This window comes from Diadema antillarum, unplaced genomic scaffold (genome assembly GCF_040938485.1).
Source record: "Diadema antillarum isolate AM-2024a unplaced genomic scaffold, OU_Dant_1.0 seq00000532_RagTag, whole genome shotgun sequence".
NCBI classification, from domain to species: Eukaryota; Metazoa; Echinodermata; class Echinoidea; order Diadematoida; family Diadematidae; genus Diadema; species Diadema antillarum.
Window position 1 is genome coordinate 726,805 of NW_027271483.1, and position 24,468 is coordinate 751,272.

Below are 24,468 nucleotides of genomic sequence, written 5' to 3' on the forward strand. Positions count from 1 at the left end.
GATAAAAATGTCCCATGTTTTATCCTTTTCTTATTTTTTTTCTAGCAGCATTAATAAAAAAGAATGTCAAATTAACAAGAATCGAGTTAATTCATTTTGTAATCAAACTTTTCATTATTTAAAGCCAACTAGCACATGGTGTTGAAAAAAACTTGAAATCTTATTCAAATTCAAGTTCAAATCAAATTTCATTTCCAATATCACAATTTTCCCCTAAATACAGTTACAAATAACTGTAATTCAAGGATCAAATTTCATTTCCAATATCACAATTTTCCCTCAAATACAGTTACAAATAAATGTAATACAAGGATCAATTTTCATTTCCATTATCACAATTTTCCCCCAAATACAGTTACAAATAAATGTAATACAAGGATCAAATTTCATTTCCAATATCACAATTTCCCCCAAATACAGTTACAAATACATGTAATACAAGGATCAAATTTCATTTCCAATATCACAATTTCCCCCCAAATACAGTTACAAATAAATGTAATGCAAGGATCAAATTTTATTTCCAATATCACAATTTTCCCCCAAATACAGTTACAAATAAATGTAATACAAGGATATCATCCATTCGAATTTAAATTTTATGGCATATGTTACTTCTCAACTTTTCCTTTAAAAAAAGAAAAAGAAAGTAAGAAAAAGATGTTCAAGTTAGTAAGGTAAAGTCAGGACAAGAAATCCGCCAGAGGACCAGAATTTCAAAAACAACTCTTACTGCTCCCACAAAACTCTTGTCCTCGTCTTTTTTTATTTTGTTGTTGCGTTTGTCCACTTGTTGTTGTCGCAAATTTGGTTCGTGAGTCGTTGCACGTGTCCATCGGATCAACAAAATGAAGATTTTTTTTTTCTTCCAGATGTATGTAATACAATTTGAGCAAATTTCTGCCCGTCTTAATCATATTAATAAAAACTATGCAGGGCCTTCAAGTTCAATTACCCCATTTTTGATCGAGCCAAACAAGAACTTATTTCAAGTGTTTGTTTTAGCTGGAGTGCGAGAGTGGTATATGTAGATGTGGCGATATGCATGGGGGTGGATGTGGGGTTTTTACCACTCTCGCTCATCACGTTTGTGTAACAGTGTTGGAATTAAAATCGCCAGTGTGTAATACTACAAGTCCATGTACAGCCTATCGTCAATTGAACGGAAAATTGAATAGCGAAAATACCCCTAGAGCTTGAACCATGGATTGAAAATCACCAGTGGACACGTCATTGTTTTTTAAGGGCAAGACTTAGTATAGGAGACAACACGTTTCGAATGTCAATAAGGGGCCAATTTCTCAAATGCTAAGTTGTAATTTCTTTTTATTTGCCTTGTTTTTTGTGTTTTGTTTTTACTTACGACTACGTCACGCCTTGGGCGTCACAGTTATGCCACAGGCTGTCGTCACGTGGACTGGATCTAACTGAACTTTAAACAGCGTCCACGTGAGGACTATGGTATCTCTAAAGCGATCAGAGAAGACAACTCCCCCATCTCCCATCCTGTCCTACGTCATTGGCTGACCCTGCCCAAGCCTTCAGGGTCTTTTTCGATGTAGGCTCTTTGTGGAGTGGGGAAAACTTTGCAAACTAAATTAGCCGTCCCTTTTCTTGCAAAGCAATGTCATTGATCAATAAACGTTTTTATTCTTTTTTTTTCTCGTAATACCTTGACAAGGGAGGTGAATGTGACGTTTATGACAAGTCGATTTGATTAGATTTGGTGTCTGCTTTTTTATTAGGTTTGGTGTCTGCTCTTTACTTGAAGTGCACGAGCGAAATCATGACTAACTGGAATCATGCTAATACGTATACAAATGTGACACAATTAAGTTGAAAATGATCAAATTCATTTAATTGAACTGATGCACAATCGGTGCACGACATTGCAGTGGCCCGTTGGCCCAGGACGACTGTAAATTGACGTCGGGCTACCAAACTTTCCAAAAAAAAGGTTATCTTTTAGTGACCCGAGCGTGGTAGCCCGAGCTGGCACCTAAAGGTGCAATCACACATCGCCGGTTTAGACGGCGGTTCATGGCGGTTCAGCAAATCGCCGTGCTCCGCCAAAGACCGTGTTTACACCGTACACAAACCGTGGTCATCCGTCACTCATCCGCCATGAACCGCGGGGAACCGCCAGAAAAATTAAACATGTTTAATTTTTCGTGGCGGTCTTGGCGGTTTGAAATGGACCGTGTTCACATCGCCGTTCATCGTGTAAAGAACGGCATCCTCCGTGTTTGCACCTCAAGATCCGTGATAATACCGTGTTAACACCGCCATAATTTTCAAGCGAAAAGAAACAATGAACTTAAAAGAGAATAATGGCTCCGGCGACACTTTGCGGCGGAGCAATAAAAATGGAGAAAACAGCAAAGATGAACCCATAATTCAAGATCGGATAAGTATATTGAATGTTATGGTTTCCTTACTTCTTTAACACATATACAGTAACGAATAAAGTTTAATGTTCAAAAAGTTGTTAGGTATGTTGAATCACCTTATTTACATTAAAACCATCATTTTCATTAAAAGGTAACTTCATAATTTTACTTAAGCTTAAGAGCTTTTAAGATGGCCAGCCACGTGAACCTGATAAGTTATACACAGAAGACTTATGTAAATATGTTATGTTGATACAGATAAAAATATTATGTTGAAACTTAAGAGAGTAGAGGGAAATGCAATGTTGAAAATTAAAAAAAAAGACACCATTATTATGTTACGTGAACCTGTAAGTAAAGAGGAAACTATGCACATATACTGTATATGCTTGTTTGATAATGTATAATATACATAAATGTCTTTTTATTGACTGTTGTTAAAGGTATAATTATTATTATTATATTATCATCATTGCCGCTCTAATAAAGCGCATATACCTTTGGCAAGGTCTCTATGCGCTTTAGAGGGGGAACAAAAGATAAACAGGAAAAGGTAATTTCAGAAACAGCAACATGCTCCTTTAATCATCATCTACAAACACTATGTTACTATTTTAACAGATAGGTTTTTAAAAACATTTTGGACTTATTGATGGAACTTGCATGTTTTATCTCTTGGACTGCTGTTCCACAGTCCTGGAGCGGCGTAAACTACGTTTGCCATAGTAGTTTGTTGTAATGGATCGAGGGTATCACATACAGATTCCCCTTACGATTTAGGAACTCTCACAGGCTCATATTTCACAAGGAGCACTGAAAGGTAAGAAGGAGCAATTTTGTGAAAACATGGATAAACATGCAACAAGATCTTAAATTCAATACGCGAAATAACTATGTGAACACTAAATGAAAAAGAGAGATGTTGAAACAAGCAAGTACTTGTACGTCACTTGATGAATAAACCTGCAAATGAACAGGAAACTTCGGAAACTATGTTGGATTCTGCTTTGATATGTATGTCTTTTTAATGACAGTTAATACAGATATTTTAAAAATCAAAAGAGAAAGAGAGAAAGCAAGTTGAAACTTGAAGATAATTGCTAGTTGCATCACTAATATCAATCTGTAAAACATAGGGGGCTACAACGATTCATAATTTCTTTAAAATTGCGTTTACCTAACAAAGCAAAACGCTCCTTGTTGAAACCCATAGAGGAAAAGTGAAAGGGCTCTGATTGCATCCAAATACACGGGCTTGGTATGGACTCCTCCACCTTCCGGGGAGATCCGTGTTACTACCGCGTCAATCCGCGTTTGCTCCGTGTTCAGAACGTGTTGAGAACGTAGTCAAAGTGCTTTCCGCCATCATTGGGACACGGTTCACGGCGGTTTGAGAACCGCCATGAACCGCCATCTAAACCGGCGATGTGTGATCGCACCTTTAAATGGATTACCGAAACGAATATTATTCTTTACACTAAAGCAATGAAAATACATAATGGCCATAAATCGTCATAATTATGATGGCGTGTTTCCAATATAAATGATACTAACAGACAATATCTGTTACCACACATCAGCAGGTTGATATGTTTTCCTAAGACATGTTTGCATCATATTTTGTTCAATGTAAGATAAATTAGAAAAGTATATTTTAACGTCATGCATTGTAAAAAAATATATGCCTTTCAACCCATGTAATTGATGCCCGACGAAATGTCCTTAAAGTTAGTGGTATTTAGAAGGACTGCACAGGGAAATATATATATATATATATATATATATATATATATATTCTCCCCAACCCTTTCATTTTAAATGAGAACGTTGATGTTAAATGACTATGTGTCAAATAATCATGCATAGTATATTATACAGGCAGGAGAGTCCTATAGGTTAATCGATGTGAGAAAAACAGCGAGTGCACTTAAGAGTTGACTTTAATGGAATGCTCGTCCTTACCCCCCCCCCCCCCCCCCCCCGATCCTCCAGTGGTCTCTCGGGGGAACAAAACGAAATAAAATGGTCATCGATTGCAACATGTCATCTGTAGTACGCAGGCTGCAATGTTTTCCTTTGTTTGTTGGAGAAATGCCACTGAAGTTTGATTCAACATCGATTCTGATGCTTAATTATCAGAGGTCGGAACGAAGCTCTGTGTGCTAATTGTTTTGTTTAGAGAATTGCAGTGCAATGTAATTAACATCATCACGAAACATGTTAAGCAAGGTCATTTCTGATCAAAGAAGTATGTACACCTCTCTAGAGTGTATATTAGGGAGGAGAAGATGTATGAAAAATAGAGAAGAGGAGAGAAGAGAAAGGAAGAAATGATCCAGAAGTGGAGATAAGAAACGAGAAGAGAAGAGACGATGAGAAGAGACGAGAAAATAAGAGCAGAAAGAGACAAGAAGATCGGAAGAGAGAAGAGATGAGAAGTTGATTTTACACTGCAAAAACATCGGCGTTAGATTTAACACCATGGATGTTAAATTTAACACCGATCAAGTGTTAATAGAGGACCACACCCACAGGTGTAGAAAATGTATTGTGATGGTGTTGAAAAGTGTTCACCTGGCACTTCGTGTTGTTAATTTAGCACTGTATCTGGTGATATTTTGACACTGTGCTGGTGTTAATTCAATAATGACACCGCATGGTGTTGATTTGATATTGCTGGTGTTAATGTCAATGGTATAACACCCGTCCAGCTTCAATAGGAGACCACACCAACTGGTGTTGCTGTGGTGTAAATGTGTTTACACATTTTTTTCAAAAATCAAGTACTTTATCGTAAAATTCTTGATCGTCTTGTTGAAGTTCAAAATCAACATGGAGTGCAGTTCCTAAGAAACTCTTCAAAAAACAATTTTACATATTGAAATGACACCAGGAGGTGTTAATCTAACACCATGAATGAGCACCGAAAATTTAACACCAGCTCGGTGTTTCATAATTAACACCGGACTTTTTGCAGTGTAGAAGAGATGAAAATAGAAGACATGAGAAGAGAAGAGGAAGGAGAAGAAAGAAGAGAACATAAAAGATTTTTCATTTAAAAAAAATCAGAAATGAAAAGAGCAGACGATGAAAAAGAGGGAAGGAGGAGAAAGGTGGCGGCAAGTACGTGAACATGGGTTTTATCATAGTACGAATGACCATAACGCGCGAAACGATTTGCCATGGTAACCGCTGCGGTGGAGAGCCCCGCCTACGAGAGTCAAAAACAAAATGTCACCCCTGGCTGACGCACTTATCGACATCACGAGTCTGCCTTCCAGGAATTTTCAAGAAGAAAAAGAAAAACAAAAGTGATGATGAAATGGAATTTTTGCTTTGCAGTCTTGATGTCCTCCGGGACGAACCAACACTGCAGGACGCCTATGACGGGCCTGAAAGGGATGTACAGTATTGGTGGAGATGAGAATTGGGCTTTTAACTTTTTGCAAGATACCAAGAAAATACTTATTATATAGTACAGAGCATACCATTTTAAGAGGATTTCAAAGTTTATTTGATGAAAATTGGGTTTGGAATGACTGAAACATCCAAAAACAAAGTAAAAAAAAGCGATCGTAATAAAGTGTGGTCCCACACTTTATTAGAATCGCTCTTTTTTGGATATCTCAGCCATTTCAAAACCAATTTTCATCAAATAAACATTTAATTCCTCATGAAATTACATGCTCTTTCACATTTCATAACAAGCTTCTCATTATCTCACCACAAAATGTTAGAAATCTGAAATTAGGTCTCAACCAAAACTGTACGATCCCTTCAAGTGACGAAATTCAACACAACCGCCGGTTTATCTCTGCCTCTGTTGTTGGCCGTGGCTGAAAGGGATGGTATAGTATTGTTGAAGATGAGGATTGGGCTTTTAACTTTTTGCGAGATACCCAGAAAACACTTATGATATAGTACAGAGCATACCATTTTAAGAGGATTTCAAAGTTTATTTGATGAAAATCGGTTTTGGAATGGCTGAGATATCCAAAAACAAAGCAAAACAATGTGGTCCTAATAAAAAGTGGGTCCCACCTTTTATTAGGTCCTCTTTGTTTTAGGATATCTCAGCCATTTCAAAACCGATTTTCATCAAATAAACTTTTTAATTCCTCTTAGAATTATATGCTCTTTGATATTCCATATAAGAGGTTTCTGATTATCTCGCAAAAAGTTAAAACCTGAATCCCCGTCTCAACCAAAACTATACTATCCTTTGAAACCTTCAGTGAACGAGTCCCTTCGTAATTGCCGATCCTGTATGACGTTTTGTTCGAAATTTCGGTTTTCCAAAAGGTTTTGACGGCACTGTATACCACCTGCTGTCGATGGGATAGATTCACGTTAGATTCTGGCCCTACATCCATACAAAATAAATGAACGTATAATTAGAAAAAAATACTTGCTTCGTCTCATATCGGCCAGTTCCCTAATGCCCTTGTAATTATTTTGCACCAAGAAGGGTGGGGTTTGTCTATATAGTTAACGACAATACGTGACAGGGAAACTCAGATTGCATATTCAGATTGACTTTTGTCAAAAAATAAGTAATTAAAACAAAATTAACAGAACAATAAATGCTTTATTCAACTCAGACAAACAAACAAGATTTTTTTATTTTTATTTCAGTATGACTATAATTATGTTTCCTAAAACAGTGGGAACAGTCACAATTTATGTATTCCGTCACACAATGTACTTATGTCATGCACCTTGCAAGTTTCCTTTTGATGTGTACATAAAACTAACATTATAGAATTCTTTCTTGCGTCAAGTGTCACTAATCATAAACGCGCTCCACTGTGCTAAATCATCATTGCTAAATCAATATGATTACATAACAATCTACAGCGGGTTTTACAGTGGCGTCAGAACCTTTTCGGAAAAATCTACTCTCAAACAATACGTCTTGAAACAAACGAGCGGACAAACAATCCCGGTTCCGTTTCATGAAACTTATTATCAGTAACAACTGCCGGATTTCTATGACGAAATTGCTCTCAGCCAATCATATACAAGGATTTCAGTAGCTTATAACAACTATCGTAACTTTTTATTGATAACAACTTCTATGAAACGGGGCCCTGATAGTTATATCAAGTTCTTGATCCCATAAATATGAAAAATAATGAAACAAACAAGGAAATCTAATGACTTTATTATATGAGGTCATGGTGTCTCACTGCATCAAATTTAATGTGTAATTCCGATCTATGCACTGTTCCAGAAAAAAATAAATAAGAGGAAACCGTCAACATGCAACAACTTTCTTACTCTTGTACCAGTGTTGCACGATTCTCTTAAATCTTAGGTTCTCTCTGTTTGAATTTACTCTAGTTATATGAGTAGATTTAAACCTGGATTAGATTTTTACTTTTGATAGACAGAAACTCTACTGGAAGTGAGTTGTTATCATGTTTTGCAATATCTTTTTAAAATCATTTGGATATGCAGTAATTTTGTATTATTTGGATATGGAAACAAATAGATGGGACGAAATGAGATGTTGAATCCTAAGATATCAACGCTATAATATTCTCAAGCGCCGACCAGAGATGTTTTATTTCATGCTATACCAAGATGCTTATAGGACTTACATTTAAGACACAGGGAGATCACTGAGACAATGACACCAATTCCCCATTTGAATAATTATGAGATTTTGACTGACATTATTATCTTTTTTTTTTACTTTAAGATGCAACTGTTTATATTAAGGAAATACTAGATGTTCTCTTTTTTCTGAATGAACATAATTCTCTCATTTCTGCATGAACATAACTTGTTGATTTAGTTATATGTATCATATTATATCAAAGTAATTTATTTGCAAATTGAATATGTAGTTTCATTTAAGTGAGCTAATCTGGTACCAATACGATCATGGCATAATGTTTCGCAAATAGCAAAGTTTTTGCGTCACTGTCGTGAGTATATTTAGGTGGTTATTATGTTTACTGTTACGAGAATTGAAAAGAAAATCAAAGAAATGAATTTTCTTTTGTTTCTCTACACTTATTACTGGTTTCTTTGTCAAGGTCAACTTAATCACTTATAGAATATCTTTCGAATATTCCAAAATTTGTTTCACCTATCATAATTGTGAAAATACGAATTTTATGTATTTCTTTCTTCAAATGACATAGATATAATATCTTTTGATGATAAGCCTGACATTTCTACATGAATATTGAAACATGAAATTTCTCTATGCTATCAACAGAAATTTCCCTATCGTTTGTGTTCTGAGCTTTGAGCGCCAATCAGCAAAAATATGTTCTTACAGGTATGTGCACGACGGTCGTGACAATGCATATTGCCTAATAATAATTATGTGAGACCAAGTCGCCCGGAATCGAGACTACTCAACAATCGTCTGGCTATCTGCACTCACTCACTCGCGCCACTAAAAGCAGAAACTCCACATGTCCTTGTTACATGGATGACATAATTGACACAATGATTAGCTCTTAGACGGGAGCACATGGGGGCGCTGCGTCAACAAATCGATTTCAATTACGAATGTCACCGTGAGGGGATCATTACAGCCATTAATGTCGTTAAATGTTAACGCGACTGAATACTGGCGATGTCATGCAGGGTCCACAAGAAAACAATGGACTCTCACCATGTATTAGTCCGCTGTCATTTACCAACGTCATTTCGGTTGGGTGGGGATGGTGTAACAGTTTTCTTTTCTGCTTAAAACAAAACAGAATGATGAAAGATGCGATGTCGATGTTTTAGCTCCCTCTCTCTCCTCCCCCTACTCCTTCTCTACTTTCTAGTTTGTCTGTTTACCTGTCTGTCTCTCGTTTCATTCCGCATCATTTTGGTTGTCTCCTAATTCTATTTCTCTTCGTTTCCAATAATTACGACATACCATCGATGTTACATTTCAAATTTTAATGACGGATACCATCATATGCATTAAAAAACAACTGGTGTAATTGGTTGAAGTAGATTTCAATTTTTATTTCGAGATGGTTGTACTCAGAGGGCAAACAAGTGCTTTAGATATTGACTGTCATAGAAAATTGCGAAGGAGGCTTTCAAAAGTATGCGCTTGATGATCATAGCAAAAAGTAAAGTTATTATTACGCTGCTCATAGAGTGAAGTATTTGTATCTCTATCAGTTTGTTCTGCTGGAATGTATATTGAATAATCGAGGTTGAATTGAGGATTATTGTGCCGTCTCGTAGCTCGTTAACTATGCAGAATCCCCCCCCCCCCGCCGCCAACATCAACAAGAGAACTATACCATGTGTGAGAATCACATGAACTACGATTGTACTATAATAGCCGATCCTCACGATCTTAGAACTATTATTATACGAGTTAGAAAATGCAGGACATACTTTTTTTGTGCAACTGATTGACAAAATTTAATTGCCCTACATCAACATAAATAAGCACTGATTTGATCGATGTCTTTTTAGTAGTAGACATGAAATCATGGGCGTACATACTCGAGAAGGATTCGAACCTACGACCTCCTGATCTCCGGACAGGCGTTATCTCCACTAGACCACCAAGCTTCCGCCCGACATCATGGCTACTACTAGAACGTCGATGTAGGGCAATTTGTCAATCAGTTGCAATGAAAACATCTCGCCGGAAGAATTTCATGAATGTGATTTTTTTTTTGTCCGCATATACACAAACGCGATGCTTTTTCGAAGGGATATACATAATAAACTGTAAGCACAAGACCGTCACATCCTCCGGTCATTATCCAAATGTTAGGTATCGTAAAATCGTTCTTCATATCGGCAAAGTAGCAACTGTATGGGACCCCCTTTACATCATTGCCAAATATCTGGGTTAAGGTGTTGTCCACTGGAGACCTAGCTACTGAGACCTACACTGTACATCCATATAGGGGCCCCTTGCAAAGAGGATGATGACTTCAGAATCTCGCATATAGGAAACAGATTAAAGATAGGTCCTCTTTTCCGAAGAGCAAAACAACAGTGATTAGAGGAGCTGCATGCCATTATTTTCTCGTCATGTAAGACCCAGAAGCTGTACTTTCGTGTTTGTATATTAACCTGTAGAATAGTACGCCTTATCGACATATTAATATTTTATGAATGTTTGTAGCTTCTTACCCACATATTATATATATAGGTATATATATATATATATATATATATATATATATATATATATACATATAGTCGGGACAATGTAATGATGACAAAAGATGTTGCAGGAAGCCGGCTGGTGGGAAGCTTTCGACCTTGGTCTTCTTCTGCTTTATTGTCTGTGTATGAAATGGAATACATGTTTTGAGCATGACAGATCATATTATGGAGTAGTGAACATAATACATCAAATACAAGTACAGCTTCATAGCATACTTGGCAACAGCATCATTGCAATGTATATATATATATATATATATATATATATATATATATATATATATATATATACATATATATATATATATATATATATATATATATATATATATATATATATATATATATATATATATTTATATATCTTTTTATACAGCCATAGTTGTAACTCTCTCCCTGCTGTAATGCTATTTTTTGTTTTCGGTTCTAAACGTGCCAGTGGATTATTCTTTTCTTTAAAAAAGGAGGGTATTAATGATCCGTATTCATCACAGAAACTCAGTCTCAACAAGGCTACGACTAAAAGGAGTAGGGAAACAATAATTTACTTTATTTGAGTCACTTTCAACTGCATTCTAGGGACATACCTTTGATCTGTCCTTCATTCGTTCTCTCTAATTTTTACTAGAAAGAGAAGGTGATGACACACTTACAGACAGACAGACAGACAGACAGATAGATAGATAGATAGATAGATAGATAGAAAGAGATAAATACCTTTTAATAAGTGTAGGAATGGACAGAAAGAGAGTGTAAGAGGGAGAGAGGTATATATAGGGAGAGGGAATAATATATCAAAAAGCCTCAGACAGTTTGTGTTTGTACCAGGTGTGTCTAGGGTGAGAGCGTCCTTTCCTTTTCTATATGATATAGCAAAACGATCACGTGCCTAATACATAGAACTCTCCAGGTTCGTCAACCTGTTTCGAGACTGGTTTTATATTTGATTATCCTCTCTAAGCTAGCTTGAAATCCGTATCACGCGCACCGGCATTAGCTGATTGGTTGATATGGCGTTCGCAGCGAGATGTACGGGAAGAGAGTGCATCACCCGAACAAAAAAAGAAAAAAGAAAAAAATGTTGTATTTCCGCTCACGTGCAGCAGCTATGCAACCTTTTTCAATCCAGTCATAAGCAGATTTTACATTATCCTCGGAATACTACGACTGGTTTTGATAGGCCCTACCAACGCATGCGTTTGCGACACCATTATGTAGGCCTACTCTTGTTCGATCCCATTCCCGCCTTCTATCACTTATCAGCGAACACACTAAACTCACGCAACACACACACTTCATTATGACTAGTGTCTTAAAAGCCAATGCACTTGCTCAATGCTCAAATCAAACAAACAAGCGAAAACAACAACAGCAACTATGTGTATAATATATAATTACACATTTACATTTTTTTCTTTTGTTGTTGTTGCTGTGGTTTTGCCATTATCTTGCAATGATGACTTTTGAGAGATTTGTTTGCAGATGCTAAATCATAACTGACCCAGCAATCACAACATCGTTTCTGCGACATGTCTTGAAACTACGTTGCGAGTTGCGAGTGAAAGACCACTCACCTCGCATGATTCGTACTTGCGATTGTAACCGATATCATTACTCCAGTATCGGGCGGTAGAAAAAAGTGAAACTTTTTATATTGCCTGCTCCCGTATTTTCATTTATATGTTTATTGTAATGAAAGTTTGTTTGTTTTTTGTTTTCTTTTTCGAACTGACAAGATGGTTGGATAGCCCATATTCAGCTGCACCCATATGGCACGGAGGGGGGGGGGGGGCATTTCTTCCAGTGTTTTTGTCACTGATTTTTACTGACAAATTTGCTCTCAGCCAATCAGATGCAAGGATTTAAAACAGTTGTCATTGACCGACAAGTTTCATGAAAGGCTGCATTGGTCTTCCATAGGGTCCCATGTATGTATTTTGAGCGGACCACTTCACCGGGTTATGCACTCTGCTCTTACTATGAATGAAGCGGGATCGTGAACAACGAGTCTGTTTGTCTGGATTTCAACAAATCTGTTCTTCTGACTTTATTCCACTTATTACCTCTATCTTGAACATGAGAGTGTTAAATTACGCTTTTAATCCTTGTAGCAAATCTTGGCTTGTGTGCATGCGCGCTGATTATGTAATGGAAAGCTTATAACCAGATACTTTCTGGGATGCGTCTATGTCGTATAAAACAATTCGGGGTAAAAATACATTTCATATAAATTACCTTAGTAAACAGAGCAAAATCAAATAAGCAGAATATCAATCTCAATTCTATTGTTTGTTCCATTGTTTGATGCCAACTTTACAATGCCCCTTTCCTCGCTCTTGAATCAAAATATTATAATAGTAGTACCTATTGATATCATTTTGGAGTGGATTTCTTTTTGAAAGCGGTAACAATTCTTTTCCAAAAAAAAAAAGGCCCTTCTCCTCTTTCAGTTGACCAGAGCTTTGAGAAGAGCTAATAAAATTACTGGCGTGATATCCAAATGTGAACAAGAACGTTTACTCCAGCCGCAAGTGGGCCCTACCTGGTATAAAGCTCCTCCCCCCCCATGTCTTTTCTGTGAATAGTCATAAAAATCGGCGGCATCTATGTATGGGCCGTCTCTAAGCTTTAATCGTTCCTATTTTGATGGCAAGATAAGCCCCTTAGCTAAAACGAACATTTTTGGTACTCTTATCTGGATATGACAGTATGAATATAAATCAAAATGAGTGAGAAAGTGAGAAAGTGAGAATGGGAGAGATGGAGAGGAAGAGAGAGGGAGGGGGGGGGGGGGTAGCCAGTGATACATATTGTACCCGTATACTAACACCCTACTATAGGAATACCCTGCGAGTGTACCACATCAGCAGACACACCTCTCTCCTGAAGATGAGGGCATCCATTGTCCTAAAGAGCAAGCGCTCCCTACATTACATAAAACAGGATCCTGCCGTAACCATGACAACGGATCGATTGGAGCAGATGAGCACAAGATGTTCTTTTCTAAAGACTTGGTGACCTGACGAGAAAATGAGAGAAAGAAGGAATCGTCCACCGCAGACGACGAGAAGGATACCTTACCAACAGCGTGACGTACATTGTATTCGAATCCTTCCGATGTCGTTTGAGATTTTGCATTAAAAAGGTGTCGAAAATTTACCTGCGCCTTGTTCACCACTAGCCACCACGAACGTAATTGAAATGATTTAAGGATTGCACCGCGGTTTCATACACGATGATTACGGGTTGGCTGTAATGTAATGACATGCCAATATCATCATCGCCTCGCTTCGGCTCGCCTGCACTGATTGCTATCCCAGCCACGGGGCCCTGAACAGCCCAGTCGCGTGTACGTCGTGCTCGCCGGGTAAGGTCACAGCGCGCTGGTATATTTATAAATATTATATATTCGTTGTTCTTGTTGTTAGGAGTATCGTATCGTAATAGCCAAGCAGCTAGTTCACTGAACAGGTTCATAAAGTCAAAAAACCTGCCCACTCACAGAGTATGACTACCTGTACATAAATTGAAAGGTGATGTATGAGACACATACACATCAGTTGAACGAAACTTGTGAAAGGAACTTTGCACCTCCGACAACTGCATATTATTGACTACGCCTTGTGAAGTGAGGATGATTTCCGCATATGCGATTCGATAGGGAACGTGCGATGCCGTTCTCACCGGTGTAAGGCTACATAGCCAGTCTCCCTAGCGATACACGATACAACTGTTGAACACCAAACAAGCTCACTCGCACATCTCTGCGTGAGATTCGAAGCGAAGCTGCCGAGCACTCCGTCATCAACGGTGGAATAAATTTGCTGTCATCCAAGGCGCGCAGCAGTGGCCAAATGGCAAAAGGCGAGGGAAATGTGACTGACATTAATGCTGCATCTATTTCTTGATGATAATGTCGGACGACTGATGCACGCAGTGCGTGAACAAAGCCGCTTGCATTATTCTAGCATCCTCCTCATGAACGCAACAATACGATTTTCGCCCGAAACGGCAAATTCTGCACACCGTCAAGCATTAGTTGCATCCTAGCTAATGTTAGTCCTTCTTTCACCATCGGTAAGTTACACCCATTATACTCATTCTCGTTCATTTATCGGGTCTCGTGAGACCGTTTGACAGTACAGTACTAGTATTTTGCAGTATGTATTCGACTTTGAACCCAAACACTTACAATTTACCCCAATTAATGTGTCACTACGAAGAAAAACTGTTTCTTTTAATAGAGGTAATGAACCATCTGGTGTTGGGTAAGATGTCGGTTTCCATTTGAAGGTCACAGGTGAAGAGAAACACATGCTGCTAATTTCTTAAATTCTAGCTAATCCCACTCAATAAACCTTGTAGTGAAATGACTACAAAATGACGTGATGTGTAGGTTTGTGTGCTCATCATGTGACTATGTATGTATGTGATCTGTCTGTATGACTCCATATCCTCTCCTACAAGGAATCAATTACCTCGTGCAAAATAGTGCAGATTAAGGATTCTTGAGACAATACCTGTATGTGTATTTTTCATCCTTCAGTGGTGTATAATGATATTATGAACTATTGTGAATGAGGAAAATAATATGAAAAACCCAAACTTAAAGTCTGTTCTTGATTCTTCATCCTTCATTTTCAAATTTCATTTTCTCTCATTTCTCAAAACTAATTTTGTTTCCCCCCACCTAGATAATCTTTTCAGCCACTTAACCAATTTAAAGATATTATATATATATACAGTGTATATATATGAAGCAAGGACAATTCGACAAGGCACCTTCATTTTATATTATTTTGGCAGGAATTTTCGTCAGGTGGGGACTTGATGAATTTGTGGTTTATGTTCTTATTTTAAGGACTTTTTGTTCATTTTGTTTTAGAGGGTTCTCTTAAAATATTTCAAACCATGTTTTGATTGATTAGTGCTCTTTTAGTTGTACTGAATACAAATTTATTGATACTGTCTGGAATAAATAAAGCATGTGATGGTTTGTTTTGATGGACCCACTTTTTTATCTGAAACTGCTGAAAGTTGAGTTGTTTTGGCTGCATAATTGTCAGACATTTACACAGCTTTGATTGTACCATGATTGTATCATAGATAGAATAAGATGTGGTGGGTATATAGTTCTGATTGTTATTGCATTGTGTAGGATTGGATCTGATAGATGTTGCATCTTTTGATGGAGTTTTTCTTTTCCATTGCAATATACTTAGTATGATATATAGTATGATATATAATGTATATTTTATATTAATAAATACATAATACATGCATATCTGTCAATCTATGCCTACTTATCTATCTATCTATCTATTTGTGTTGAATACAAAGCCATAGAGTGGATCCTCACCATGAACTGAAATATCACATCAATTTGAAGAGTTTGTTCGCAAAAACCGATAAGTCCATATTTGCCAAATGGAGATATTTGCGATTAAAGGTCAAGAAAAATAAAGTGAATAATAAGAAAATTTTTGCTTCTTTTGACCATAACTTCAAAAATGTACCTTTATATGTAGTGACAATATATCATTTAAAAGGCATTATTTTGTACTTTATGACAGAGACTGTACTTCAAAATCTTCAAAAATGGACTAATCGGTTTTTGCGAATAAACTCTTCATTTGCTAAGCTGTCCCTGACAAGAAGTATAAAGAAAAAGAAAAAATAATGACTAAGAAAACTGCATGTGTGACAATGGTATGTATCTGTGTGTTTCAACTGACATTCATTTTTGTCTTTCTGAGTCTTCAGAATACACCTTGATAAATTATGCCTTTACCAGAATGACTACCTGTATGGTCTGATTCCATCAATTTAATGGCAAAATGCATACCTGTGAATGCTCTTGGCCTGTGGGTATGAACAGGTGAAGGAGTACTCTCCTTAACATGCAATTTGATATATTTCTGAACTCTCATGGATGCAGACATATACCCAGTGAGATATAAAACTTGTAATTCAAAACCCAGACTTGAAAGAACGGTGACTTATGGATTTACTCAACAAAGTCTTCAAAATGCTTTGTATCTTCTCCGAAGGGAATATAAAATATATCCAGACTTGTTTCTAAAACATGTAAAATATCAAATACCATGTATTGGAAATAACCTGGGAATGTTTAGCGGGAAATATGTGCACCTTTCTCGGGAGTCATAACAAAAAGCTGGAATGTCAAAATACTTATCTACCAGTTTATCAACAATGTTCAACCCTTCTCTGGATAGTTGGGATATTAGGAAATAGTAAATCAGAAAGAGGTAATTTTTCCAATTGATCCAACACTATGATCTTTTGGAATAAAGATGCAAGTGATACATTTGATTATGAAAAACAACAACAACAGCAGCAACTACAACAACAGCAACAACAATAGCAACTACAACAGCAACAACAACAACAACAACAACAACAACAACTACAACAACAACAACAGCAAAACCAACCCAACAGCTGGGAATCTTTGTAGACAGTTTGTAAGTCATTCATTTTCCCCATTATCTAAATTGCTTGTTCAATATCAAACTCATTTGGTATCTACTATCATAATGTGTCACACACCCAGCTAGCTGTAAGGTAGAAAAAAAAAGAGTACCGGTATATGAATTTAATACTTGATGATAAGGCATTCTAGTCAATAGTTCAATCAATGGGAAGCTGTGTGTTGGTACTATTGGTGTAGCAGCACTGTCGTGTACATGGATGTGTTTTACAATGGTGATATAACAACCTTCTACTCACTGGGAGGATACTGTGTTATAATAATCTCAAGGCCAAAGTTTGATTCTCATGTGTTTGAAATGGAGGTAATCTAATCAATGATTCAAAGGAGAACAGTCAAATGAATTGATGCAGATGGAACAAGGTAGCCATTATTAATGATGACCATGCATCACCCCCTCCCCCCCCCCCCCCAAAAAAAAGAGCAAAAAACAAACACCCCCCAAAACAAAAACAAAAAACAAAAACAAATACAAAAAAAACAAAAAAAACCTCACAAAAACAAAAACAAAAACAAAAACAAAAACAAAAACAAAAACCAAAAACACAAAAACACAACACACAAAACAAATACAAAACAGAAGAAAATTTGCTCAAGTTGAAGGCCCTGAAATATATGCTGTGGGTAACCATGGTCCTTTTTTAGTCACTTTTCATAGATTTTTGTCTGAAACTATTCTACAGAGCTCAAATTTAATAAGTGGTAATATTATGATCAGTTTGTGTCAAGCAGTATTATAGAACTTTAATGTTTTTCTTCATATTTTCTACCAGGGCCCTGTTTTATGAAGAATTATAATTGATTATATAGTTGATTTCTATCATAATATTACAAGCCTACTTTGAGCTTCTCATGATTCCGCCACTATCATATTTGACACCATGTATTTTTGTTTGTTTGTTTGTCTGTCTGTTTGTTTTTAATGCAAAGTTTGTAAACCAATTATGAAAGTGGAAATAAATGAAATAAAATGAAATGAAATAAGTCTATGGCAGCCTGTGTGTTAAGGAAATTCATAATCTATTATATCTTTTGATAAAATGGGGTCCAGATATTGTTTGGAGGTTTGCATGAACTTCATATAAATTTTTGCCAGATGGTCATCTGTTCTGCAGCAATGAAAGCTAAAAATAATCTAGTAGAATAATATTCTTTGAAATGACTATACCAAGTAGTTTCAGGAAAACCTGACCTTTTCTGCCCATGCAATGATTTTTGCAGTTTCAAATCCCTTTCTGTGTATATCATAGCGAGAAGAAGTGATTATTGATATTCATTGATTATACATCTGGAGCCCTTTGGCTCACTGTATGTTACTTTTCTGGTGCTTGGATTTTCCATATCTCATTTTTTTTTTAAATTAGAAACATCTAATTTGGATAAGTTGTACATCATTTTAAGCTGAAAATCTTCTTGTCCAACGCTTTATCTAATATGAGAGAGAGGAGAAAAAAACCCACACACAACCAGATGTTGTTACCTTGTTTTACAGTGAAGGTCACAATTTATCAAAAATAAAATCATAGTTTATGCCATTTAAGAATGAATAACTATTGCTTGGATATGGGATAAATTAATTTAACAAGGAAATCTAGTAGAGAATCAAGTCATATCCATTGGATGTGAGGCAGCAACATTATCTTGAAGAGTTGCTATGCTTTTGATAATAAATGGTAATTTTTCTTTGATATATTTATAAAAACTAATATTCTGTGAATTTTCCATGGATTTGTGTAATTCTAATGCTTGTTGTGTGTGTTTGTCAAGGAAACAGGGAGTCTGCCATGATATCCTGGAGTAATTCTGCAACTATGAATTTTACTGCATATCCATAACTGTTTTATGATCTGATATTACTGGTGAAATTCATAAAATCTAAAAAAAAAAATGAATAAAATCAGTCTGAGACAGAAACATGGACTTTATCTGTCTAAATGACCATTGAAATATCAGTCACAATTCCAGGAATAAAGGAGTTCTCTAAAAATGCTGCAATTGAAACAAAACAGTTGAGTATCACTACGAGTATGAGTATAGTAAAGTTCAATTCCATGAGAATTCCCTCTACTGTATGAAAACATAAAAAAAGAACATAACACAATTTAAGTATGGTTCCTAGAAATTGAAAGAGTTACTCTAATATGACTATAACCCACAAGTAATGAGACATGATTTGGTAAATCCATCATGTGTGATGAACCCTGTCAAACACACTATATTCAGTTCACATTCCTGTATGATTATTTGCACATTCAATAGCAATATATTGATGTATAATCATATAATAAATACATGTATATAGGCCTATTCATACAATATTATGTTCATGTAGGGATATTCACATAATTCAACCATAATTTAATTCACATTATGTATCACTTTGTATGTAGTTTTAATGTACCTTTCAGCACCAAATTTGGAATAGTGTTTAACAGTGTTTTGGACCTGTCTGCTTGTGGAAATGATGAAAATGGCAAGAGCACTCTGCTATTATGGATAAAATGTTAAACAGCCAGCACCCCCCCCCCCCATCCATCAAGTGTGTGTGTGTGTGTGTGTGTGTGTGTGTGTGTGTGTGTGTGTGTGTGTGTGTGTGTGTGTGTGTGTGTGTCTCAGGTTTCAGTGGAATTTAGTGGATGGAAACCATTGCTTGTTTTGTCTGCCAAAAAGGTGAGAACTATTCGTAACACTCTTCAGTTGAAATCAAACTCTAAATTTCTTTTCCCCTCCATTGATTTCTTTCATCTTTTTTTCTTTCAATGAATTAGAGAAGTAACTCAATCAGCATGTTTTTTTTTTTCAACCATAGGAGATACTAAAGTAGATTGGGGAAAATCAGATGAACTAAGCAATGTCAGTGATAAGTGATGAGGGTGCACTCTACAAAAGGGCATCTCACCTTGAGACTGGGTATGTTTTGGCTGAGATTAACACATCATATAAGCAATTCTTTTATTACACTCTAGTTTCCATTCAAGGCCCTAAAAGGTAGCAAAACTTGCATATTTCAGGACTGATGTGAAACAAGATGGTGTGCTTGGAAGCCAACATGATAGACACTGAATCCTTTGTGTATTTTGTACAATTTGTAGGTCTTACATTTGTACCTCAACACACATTGAGAGTATGCAAGAACCTTGAGTTTGAGTTTGAGTTTGAGTGTATTTTGTTTAACAGCAATAACAATAACAATGTTGAAACAGCAATAGCAATAACAATGTATCACATCAGAGAACAACTTCACATTTCTAGTATAAAATGTACAAATTTAACTTCTAACATTGTAATATGAGGTGACATTTGAGGCGCTTCATTATTTAGAATAGTAGATATTAAAGGACAAGTTCACCTTCATAAACATAAGGATTGAGAGAATGTAGCAATATTAGTAGAACACATCATTGAAAGTTTGAGGAAAATCAGACAATCCGTTCAAAAGTTATGAATTTTTGAAGTTTTTTTGCAGTAACCGCTGGATGAGAAGACTACTGCAGTGTATGAATAACTGAGATGTCACATGCGTACAACAATATAAGGAAAATATAAAGAGAATTTCACAAAATTCCATCTTTTGAAAAAAGTACACATTCCCCTGACTCGTTACCGACAAATGTTATGGGTAATATTATTCCCCCTGCCTTTAGAAAGAGGCAAGTCAAGTGCTCTTTTATTATGCGAGAAAAGTGAAAATATGTTGAATTTTCTTTTACATTTTCTTTATACTGTTGTACGCATATGACTCACAAGCTTTAGTAGTCTCCTCATCCAGCGGTTCCAACACAAAAATTTAAAAAATTCATAACTTTTGCATCGATTGTCCAATTTTCCTCAAACTTTCACTGATGTGTTCTACTAATATTGTTGCATTCTCTCAATCCTTATGTGTATGAAGGTGAACTTGTCCTTTAATCATGACAAGGAAGAGTAACAGTTTTAAATCAGACATGATAAATCAGGCTATCTGAAAGATAAAACCATTCTCTGTCTATAAAGAAATGTGTGTGAAAATCACATCCTGTCAGGTATGAAATACATATTCACCTACCTCTGAAAGTTTTTTTTTTCTCTTTTCACTCTACTTCCGTTACGTCCCAGGCACGGATATCTGCGTGCCTAAAGTTTATCAGCCAGTCATTTCATCGGAAATCATTTTGCCATCTGTCACTCGCTGTAAGGCAGCACAAGTTCATGATGTGTGTCGTCAGACAACAATGACAACAGCAATGAGCATTAGGGAATTGATGGCCAGAAGTAATAAAAAGAATTGCGATTGTTATCTGTAGCTGCAGATCACCCGGTTTATCTTACCCCCCTTCGCTGTCTTACTTTAATATGTGTTAGGAAGTTTTTCACCTTGCTTGAAGTTGAAGGTGACTTCCAAGGCCACATTTTGGGCATGCTTTCATGCCGAAGTGATGTTGTACATCCCCCTGTGCTATCCCTCCTTTGGTATGCAGTGTTGTATGGAGTGTGACAGATAATCAATAATACAGTGTCGTTCTTTTCTCCACTGACTGCAATTTGTTATTCATTGATCACATTGCCATTTTGCTATAGGGTGAGTCCACAACTTGAAAATTTTGCGTACTGCATGGAAAAAATAGTCTTAATATCGTACATGAATATAGTGCTCATCACAAGTGCAGAGTGTAAAGTCCCTGCAATACAGTACCGCGTAGGGTGTCCTGGGTTAAGGTCCTGAAATCTTAATGGGTCAGTGAAACTTACTCATCATCTATAGCCTAATAACCCATTTATACACAAAGTTGGCACAGGAGTGCTCTTTGAATACTTGGAGTTCGTTCATGATCCATTCCTGTGCATTCACTCTAGGTCCCACATTGGGGGAAAAATTCCTACTCCACAGACTTTCCCCTCCAAAGCCATACTGTGGACACCCACTCTGGGGACATCTCCCATGTCCCCATAAAGTTTGTCTGGTCAAGGGACAGCCGAAATTGTGAGCATGATCTTAACCCGTTGAAGACGAGGCCCGAGTATACACGGGCAGATGTCTATGGGAAATGTGTGTTGTAGCAAAATCAGTCCATCCTCAACGGGTTAATTGAAAGCACCCATTTGAGTCAAATGTATGCATGTGAATCGTGCAGGACGTGCCTCAAACTGTGATTGCCCCCGCGCAGCTTGGAGACAAACGATAGCACTTAGTGCAGACGGTCAGTCGTAAAATAAATCAGATCTCTTCTCACTGTCCCTGTGACGCGGAACCGACTGTGAACGTGGGGTCTACCAAGTCACAGCCCGCAGAAACCACATACAATGTGGCTGAGTGTAGCATAACTAATACATGGTAACTTTAACACATGCAGTTGAACTTTAAACCCATGCATAGCATGTAACATGCTGCATCTCAAGTTTTTTAAATGGTGGTGTCCACGTATGTAGAAGTTAGAGTGCTTCAGGAATACTTTTGAACATACCCTCAATGGGGCACAACTTTATAACACTGTGGACCTATGTTGTCTGTTCATACAGAGTTTAGAGCACTTGATGAGTGCTGCTGGTGTGTCCTAAATGCCCTGTAAAAATGGGTTAATATGAGTTTTCATTGTTCCAATATAAAGAGTGTTAACCAGACTTTTGTAAATTTGTGGACACATTTGACTCATTTGTAATTCCTCATTTCCCCACATGTCCTCAATTTTTAGGATGGCGCTTTAAATGTTTACACAGAAATTTTAGCATGTTACTACAACACTTTGATATCCTTTGGGAACCTTCTTGCTACCATTATGAGGACTGTAAACATGGCCTTTATGGCTATAGATCCTAATCTCTGGTACTAAATATCTTCATTTTCTCATTTGTGTACCCACCTCACCATGATCAACTATTCATAACTTGCTGGAGGATCTCGTTTAATGATGCTTCTGCTGCTAATGGTGGTGATTGTAAAACAGGTCTGGCACCTGTGTCGTTGTCCGTTGAATAATAGGAAATGGAGGGAAAAGTCTGTACTTTGCTGACTGTTTGTCTGTTTTTTTTTACGGGCATATTGCAGTGGCGGATCCAGAGGGGGGCACACCAGGCGCACGTCCCCTCTTTATTTTTTGTTTATAAAACAAAAGAAATAAAAAGAAAAGAATGGGGGGGGGGGCACATGCGCCCCCTTAAATTTTGTAAAGGCGCCTCCGCTTTACGGAACTCATGGATCTGCCCCTGTATTGTGATAACAGTTTTGATGTAGTTCTGTTTGGGATATTAGTTTGTATGAAATAAACTCAAGAAATTTTATTGCCAGTTCCTTGCATACAGACAATTACAGCAAGACAGAAGGATTCAAAGAATTAAATGTAATGACTTTCAAAAAATTGTAATTGTCTTTTTTGAGCTTTAACCCGTTGAGCACGAGTCCCAAGTGTACTCGGGTAGGGATCTATGGGAAATGCGTGTTGTAGCAAAATCAGTCAATCCTCAATAGGTTAATAAATTGCACATGTGGTTATAGCAAGCATTTTAGGTGAAAGTATGTGTCAAAACATGGAAAGCATAATATGGAATAAAATTTACAGACATTATGAACTTCCGAAGTTTACAATAAATTTCTAAAAATCTGTAAGCTTGTATAAAATCTGTGAGCTTGTATACAACATATGTGGCTGTCACACAAACTTTTGTAAAAAGTTTGCTCTGGTGCAGAAGGTCGCAGCTGGAATCCTGCAAATTGCAATTTTCTAACTTTTTAGAGATTCAGCTCAGAAGATGCCTGTTTCCGAATTGGGAAGCTGTGAAAGTTTGAAGAGAGGGAACCCTCTACTTTCATTTCCTTCCTCACTGAGAAGCGGATACCCTGAGATAACAACTCTACTATTGATATTGCAAAAAAAAAAGAGGAGAAATAGAGTGTTAAAACAGCGTTTGAAACTACAGTAATAGGAGTGGGTTTTATAGGAAAGTTTAAGACAGCTGCAACTTGATTAGGCTGTTCACGTTTGCGGGGTTTATCTAGTGGTCATCTAGTTTAACAACTCCTAAGTACTTCCTTTGATTATCTTTCCCTGGATTCTCGGAGCTGAATGTAGGACTCCTCTCTCTTCCTGTCAGATCGATTTGCATTTACACTTCAACTGGTATGCAGGAACGAGGCTGAGTTCATTGCATGTGATGAAATATATTTTGGATTCATTTGAAAAGAAAGGGTGCCAGTTGAAATTGGCAGAGGTGTTTACAAGTCAGGATTAAAAAGGGTCAATGGAATTCATAAGTACATATCAGTTCAAATATTGTATGTAAAATATCACTATTAACTGCATGTAGCTGTAATACTCATTTGATCTTAGGTTGAAACCTTATGCACCCAGACTCTTTGTTTTAAAACTTGCCAAACTTTTCCATCCGCATTGTGATCCATCCAAAGTTGACCTAGTTTCAAAGTCAGCAACTCCAATCAGG

The 24,468-nt window shown here is 36.8% G+C and overlaps 1 long non-coding RNA gene across 1 annotated transcript in view; it reads left to right on the forward strand.

Moving 5' to 3' along the window:
• Positions 1-13,892: 13,892 nt before the first annotated feature.
• The window catches only part of LOC139734538 (uncharacterized), a 233,042-nt gene continuing 222,466 nt past the window's right edge, over positions 13,893-24,468 (forward strand). Inside the window, exon 1 of the long non-coding RNA XR_011711166.1 lies at positions 13,893-14,621. This is a non-coding gene — a long non-coding RNA (uncharacterized lncRNA). The remainder of the gene's footprint in view (positions 14,622-24,468) is intronic.